Below are 6620 nucleotides of genomic sequence, written 5' to 3'. Positions count from 1 at the left end.
AAACACCCATTCATGATAAAAGTCTTAGAAAGATCAGGAATTCAAGGCCCAAACCTAAACATAGTGAAAGCAATATATATTAAACCTGTAGCCAACATCAAATTAAATAGACACTTGAAGCAACCCCACTAAAATCAGGGACTAGACAAAGCTGCCAACTCTCACCCCCACTTATACAATAGATTACTCAAAGTCCTAGCCAGAGCAGTCAGACAACAAAAAAAGAGGTCAATGGGATACAAATTGGAAAGAAAGAAGTCAAAATATCACTATTTGCAGATGATATGTTAGTATACTTAAGTGATCCCAAAAATTCCACCAGAGAACTACGAAGCCTGATAAAGAACTTCAACCAAGTGGCTGGGGATAAAATTAACTTAAAAAAATCAGCAGCCTTCCTCTTCTCAAAGGATAAACAGGCTGAGAAAGAAATGAGGGAAAGGACACCCTTCACAGTATCCACTAATAACATAAAAGACCTGGGTATGACTTTAACAAAGCAAGTGAAAGATCTGTATGGCAAGAACTTCTCTTGCATAAAAGTAGACTTATCTGCACCGAGATAAGTTTAACATTGCCTATATCCACATGATATAATGAACAAGGTATCTGGTGATAACTACAGGATTTCCTCTACCATGAAGTAAGTAAAATGCTATTCTGTGAATCCTAACATCACTAAATGGATTTGTTCTCTCTATAAAGAAACAGGTGATAAAAAACTGAATGTGGTGAGGGGTTGGTATTTGAAGTGTTTGAAGGAATGCTTGAGTCCAGGTCTCCTCTACGTCATTGTTTCAATGTAATTCAGCAGAATGTCTTTACTAGAATGGAAACATCTGGCAGACTCATGACCATCCAAGATTCTGGGAATAGTGAAGGACATTTTCAGTATGTAATATGAAGTTTAGGCACCCATTGGCATTAGAAGACACAATGGCATGGATAGGTAAGGAGGTAGGTTGCTCCCTTAGAAAAAGCACGTGGATTTAAAAACGGAGTCCATTAGGCCGAAGAGTACTTTCAGAATGGGTGGATAGTGTGTGCTACTCACAGGCCCTTGCCCTGCCTGCTGACCAAAATACAGCCCAATGGGTCCCTGCTCCCTACAGTACTCACTCTCTTAGACACCTTGCTGTGCTTGGCAGCTCCAGGCAAGGCAGGCAAGGCCAAATCCAGTGTCTGTGAAAGGCACAATGGGCTGAGTGTCTGAGAGTGCCACTGGAAGTTGCAAGAGTTGTGCGGGAAAATGGCGAACCTGCTGTGCTGCAGGCAATGCTGCATGGAGCAGCAGAGTCAGGACTGAAGAAGCACAAGCTGGTGTGTCAGGGCAGAGAGTATCCTAGAGGGAAGCTGGGCGTGCACTGCCCCACGTTGAGACCCTGCGGAGTGTGGCACCCAGAGCTGTGCAAGCTGGCTAGGTAACACATGGAGGCAAGAGCACTATGGCCTGATGAATACGTGGTTCAGGGATTGGCGAAGGAAAGGAGTGTCCAGGCACACCACAGCCCAGCTCCTAGGATCCTCCACCTAGCAGGTCTCTGGGTGTGAGTGTGCCAGGCTGTGTCCAGCAGTCAGCGGCCACTGGGAAGCACTGAGTCCTGGTGGAGAGCTGTGACCCAATGGGCAGAGCAAGCTTCTGCCTTGGAAGAAACTGGCACTGGGAGTGCATTGTGCTTTGCACAATCAAGTACAGCATCTGCATAATGGACGACTTCCTGGGAAGAAAGACCAGGCAGCAGATCATCAAAGAGGCGCACGCCCTGCATGGCTTTGGCAAGTGCACATACAGAAAGCTGGATAGCCAGAAGTTTGACACTTCCAAGGACATTCAGGAGTAACAAAACCACCTGGATTGATGGCAAAGAAACCATCCATTGCCCTGCTCATGAGGAGCATGGATGACTGATCCCCCACAGCAGCAGGGAGCTGCGCAACTACAGGATAAACTGCTTGAAGAAACTTTGGCCCCCAGTTCTTGTCATACTCCTTGGCCCTCTGGTGAGCACTCTGTTTCACCCTGAGGAACTAAAACGAATTTCCTGTGCTGATATCTACATGTGGTGCTGACTGGCAGGAGGTAAAGATCTGCCTTCAGACAGGACACACCCTGCTATTGGTCAGGTGACCAAGGGATTCTGTTTAGACTCTTTCCAGCATTAACTGATCACATGTATATACCCAGAACACAAAGGTACTCCATGCCTCTATGGGTACTGTCTTCTTGGTGTATCATCCTGAGTGGTCTCCTGCGCCAAGACTTGAGGACCTGAGCAGAACATGCTTTCCTTTCCCAGAGGGCTTAGATTGCATTGAGTCTGCTTTTCTTTTCTTCATTGACATGACATGGGAGGATATTTGGAGTTGGCTATTATGTTCAACCAGTGCAGTTCAGAGTGGGGCAGTACCATGATTGTTGATTGTTACCCAGGCAATGAAACAGGCTATATCCATCATGTCAATAACCAAATGGAGATGGAAGATGCAGGAATTGTATGTTTTATCTAAATAAAATTTGGGGTGCCAAGGTAAGTGGAGGTATCCTTCAAATTTTTCCAGAAGGCAAAGCCCAGTTTGCTGTCATTAAACTCAAATTTGATAGACTGCTGTTTTTCTTGGCATAACCCTCATCAAGTACAGCCAGCATACACTACAAGGTATTCAGTAACTGTTTGCTATTTTGAAGCAGATGAGTGAGCAAAAACTAAAGTAAAATGTTTAATAGGTGAGAAAGGTGTGAGCATTGAACTCAAGCCACATTCAGTCAGCAAATTTGCTAGCAGGGCCTTGGATCTGGCAGTGCCCCCATCACCTACAGCCTCTCATTTGCCTTCTGTTGACACAAGGACACGTGGACAGGATGAACAGAGACACCTGCCAGGTATTTCAGCTTGATGCCAGGCTACATTGGCAGGTTTCATCCATTAGTAAATACAATTTATACTTAAAAAGGAAAAGTTTACAGAATTTTAAAATATTTAAATAAGAACATAAGAAGCAAAATCTCTAGGGATCTAGTAACCTGATGATGTAGGGCTTTCCTCCTCCATATGTAATTTTTAATACCATACAGTCGTGATTCATTTCCTGAATCCTTTCATAAGTTATTAGTGAAAGAATAAAGATTTTAAACTATCCCCCACTGACCCTGCTGTGAGGACAAGTACACCTCACAACAAAGAAAAACATAACATGTTTTGGAGATGTAGCCTGGCTATAGCCACCACAAACCATCTGGCCTCGATAAGGCCTGACTCAACAGTCCTGAGAAAAACGAATTAAAGGTCAGCTTTGCCCCAGAGGAGGGGTGGCCTAGAGTTGAACTGAGCCCAAGCCAAACCAATGAAATTGCTTTGTGTGACTGTTGCCAACTGCCTATGTAATTTTCCTATAAACCAGGCCCTTCCCTAATTGGGCTCAGGGTTGACTCCTCTGTCTCCTGTGTAGATATCGTGTCGCCCCAGAGCTCTGGTTCCTCAAATACACCTCTTGTTTATTACATCAAGACTGGTTTCTCGTGAGTTCTTGGGGGGTTGCATCGTCTCGAGACTTGAGTGGGGATTTTCTCTTGGGGGGTCGTCCAGGATCTCGCAACCACCCACAACTCTGAAGACCTTCTTGGAAGTAAGGGAATACCCAATTGTGTCTGATTGCTGGCTGCTGGCTGTGTCTGTCTCTGTTTTGGTTCTGGTTAGGCATGGAAAGAGTTTTGGTTCAGTTTTGAAATAAGGGAGTGGACGTTAGTGTTGAGTCTTGAATGTGAGAGTGCGCGCTGTGTGTGTATGTCGTGTTTTGTCCTATGAACGATCGATCCATAGCTCAGATCTGGGGACTATCTGGGTGGGCCAGAGAAGGAGCTGACGAGCTCGGACTTCTCCCCCGCAGCCCTGGAAGACGTTCCAAGGGTGTTTGGAGCCCAGTTTTTCGGGGCTCGGCCCGTATCGGAAGGATAGGTGGTTTTGGTTGGAAGAGAGGGATCCGGACCTACAGCGCCTCCGCCCCGGACCCTCGGCACCTCCGTCTGGGAGGAGAGGGATCCGGACCTACGGTGACCCCGCCCCAGACCCTCAACACCTCCATCGGACTTTTTGTTTTCGGTTTGGCACCGAAGCCGCGTGGCGCATCTGTCTGTTACTTCTTTGACTGTTGGACCAGTTTGTGTTGAGAGAGTAGGACTGTTGCCTGTATTCTGTTTCTGTGTTTGGTGTTATATTTTGTCTTGGTCTTTTTTGTTTGTCTGGTTTGTTTTCTGTGTTATTGTCAAGTGCCTTTTTGGCTTTTGTTTCGTTTTGAATTTGGACTGACTATCTGTGTTTGAAATCATGAAACTGCTTTGTTTGTCAAGGAGTTTTTACTTGGTCCCTCTTGGTGCTTAACTTGGAAATAATTTATTTGAGAAAAAAGTTTTTTTTCTGCTGGGGAGTTTATCTTTCTCTCTTTGAGTCTCTCTCAGGAGAGATGCCCTCCTTTACTCCCCTTGTCCAGTCTAGCTGCTATTAACAGTTGTGTATGAAGGACTCCAGGTTAGCGAGTGACCCTGTCTGAAATAGACATTATCAGAACCTGAAAGCTTTACCTTAGATCCTGAAGAAAATTTCTCCCTGTTGTTTAAGCATTCACAGCTTCTAAGGAAGGGACAGCACAGAGTAGGAAATTGTAGGGGCTGAGGGTGGCAAGCATGCAGGCCTGCTAGCAAGCTGCAGGCTGTGTGTGGGCAGCAGCGCACCTCTGGCCAAGTCAGCGTAAGAGGAGTTTCAAGGTGATGAGGCCGGCAAGGGTTGATGCTTTGACAACAAAAAGATAGTGTAGAGTTAGTGATTGTTTTATGAGACTTTTGGCCCTGAAAAAAAAATTCCAGTTGCTGCCTTTAGTGGCCAGACCTTCAACACTTGCTCACAGAAGGAGAGTGTTCATTAAGAGAATTTCTCTAAGGCAGCCTGCCTTATCTGCTGGCCCTATTCCAAGAGAGGAGGTTGATCTCCCACATTAAGTAACCTTCCCTGTTAGTCATCATTGACATGGAGAGTGCCTTGATCCTATCCCCACAGCAGCCAGTTCCTACCCCAGGGTCAAATGCCTGTTCCCAGGTTGGGGGGCAGAAGCCCTAAAATAGTTTCAAAAGAATCTACAACAAACTGTGAAGAACTTTGTTTTGCTAGCCTAAATTTAAATTCAGGCTTTGGCTGTGGCCAAGGTCAGTATTAATGTTTTCTTTTCCAGCGGGCATTTAATCCAGTGAGACAGTTTGGTAAAGGCTGCTACTGAAGTCCTGAAAGTCCCAGGTGAACAGTTACAATTCTTAAGTCAGCCACTTGGCATCTAACACCCAGGTCTAACCATCTCCCATCCTTTTGTTATTAGTTCTTACACTTGAAGGTACTTAAGTAAAATCTAAGTCCAGAGAGAATGGTTGGTAACAGATCAGCCTCTGCTTGCCTTTCTGTTTCCACAGAACAAAGCTTCTGCTTATTTTACAATGGCCTTTTGTCCCAAAAGTCCTCCTGGTTTAGCTGTGTGACTAAATGCTATTTGTCTTCTAGTGGACCTCTATTATCTAGATTCTCTTCTTGTTTTCTCACTATCCCCACTTGGAGATGCTTGTTAGTAACTGTTACAGGTCTTCTTTTACCTAGGAAAGACAGGGGAATTCTGCTAGAGGCCAGAAATAATGTTCCAGATATAGATGGAAGACCCTCACTCCTGACTGTTGACTTGAATACACCTGAGGGTAGGAGTGCTCGGGTCTGCTGCCAGGCTCAAGGGTGGGTCTCCCGAGGGGCTATAAAATGCCCCACCAATCTGGCTAAGATATAGGAAAGATATAAAGAGAAAGCTACAGAAATTTGAAGGGTTAAAAGCTAAGTTACTGAGAGTTAGTGTAAGTTTCAGAAAGTAAAAATTGAAGTGTGGTTACATAAGTGGACAGCATCTAATAGCTATAGAAGATGCAGAAGATATGAGAGACTGAGGAAGAAAAAGGAAAGAAAGAATACTGAAAAGCGTACCCTAAGCGGGGCGTGTCTCTCGCTCAATTATGAGATGGGGTGCAGGAACCAGTAGCCATTCTTGATGTAAAAAGCAGGTAGCTTTGTGAATCCGGGTCTTAGCGGGATCCCAGGTCGACTGCGTATCTCACACACAGGAGACAGAGAATCGACCCGAACTTTAAACTTCAGGGGGAGTTTATATAAAGGAAGGCTAGGGGGGTTAGTGGTTACACACATTGGCTAATTTACTGGCAAGCTATAAGTGATTGGCTCATTTAAACATGGCAGTGAGTTTACAACACAACGAGGAAGTACATATTGACTGCAGCGTGCAAGTTTTTTTAGGAGCTAGGGGCGTTATCAGGGGTTTGAAGGACATCTGGATTAAAGGTGTGACTCTGATAAGCTGGGAGGTGCCCTCCTGCCAGATGGTTTGAGTCAGTCCCTGATAACTCAGGCTGGTTCCTGCATTCCTTTTCTTTATCTTTATGGTCTGTTAGTCTAGCGGCAGGGTGGGGCTGCCTGGACTTGCTTTTCACAGTGTTTAGGCCTGGTCTGAATTTTGAAACTTATTCTTTAACTTCATATTTTAAACCTTAAATCTGTATAATTTTCCTTTTCAGTACAAAGAGC

General features: G+C 45.0%; 1 pseudogene; it reads left to right on the top strand.

The window, feature by feature from the left end:
• The first annotated feature begins 1249 nt into the window (after positions 1 to 1249).
• Positions 1250 to 2895, top strand: LOC116888020 (annotated as a pseudogene).
• The last annotated feature ends 3725 nt before the right edge of the window (positions 2896 to 6620 follow it).

The sequence above is a fragment of the Rattus rattus genome, chromosome X (genome assembly GCF_011064425.1).
Source record: "Rattus rattus isolate New Zealand chromosome X, Rrattus_CSIRO_v1, whole genome shotgun sequence".
In the NCBI taxonomy this organism is placed as follows: Eukaryota; Metazoa; Chordata; class Mammalia; order Rodentia; family Muridae; genus Rattus; species Rattus rattus.
This window is presented reverse-complemented; position numbering and strand designations above follow the sequence as displayed.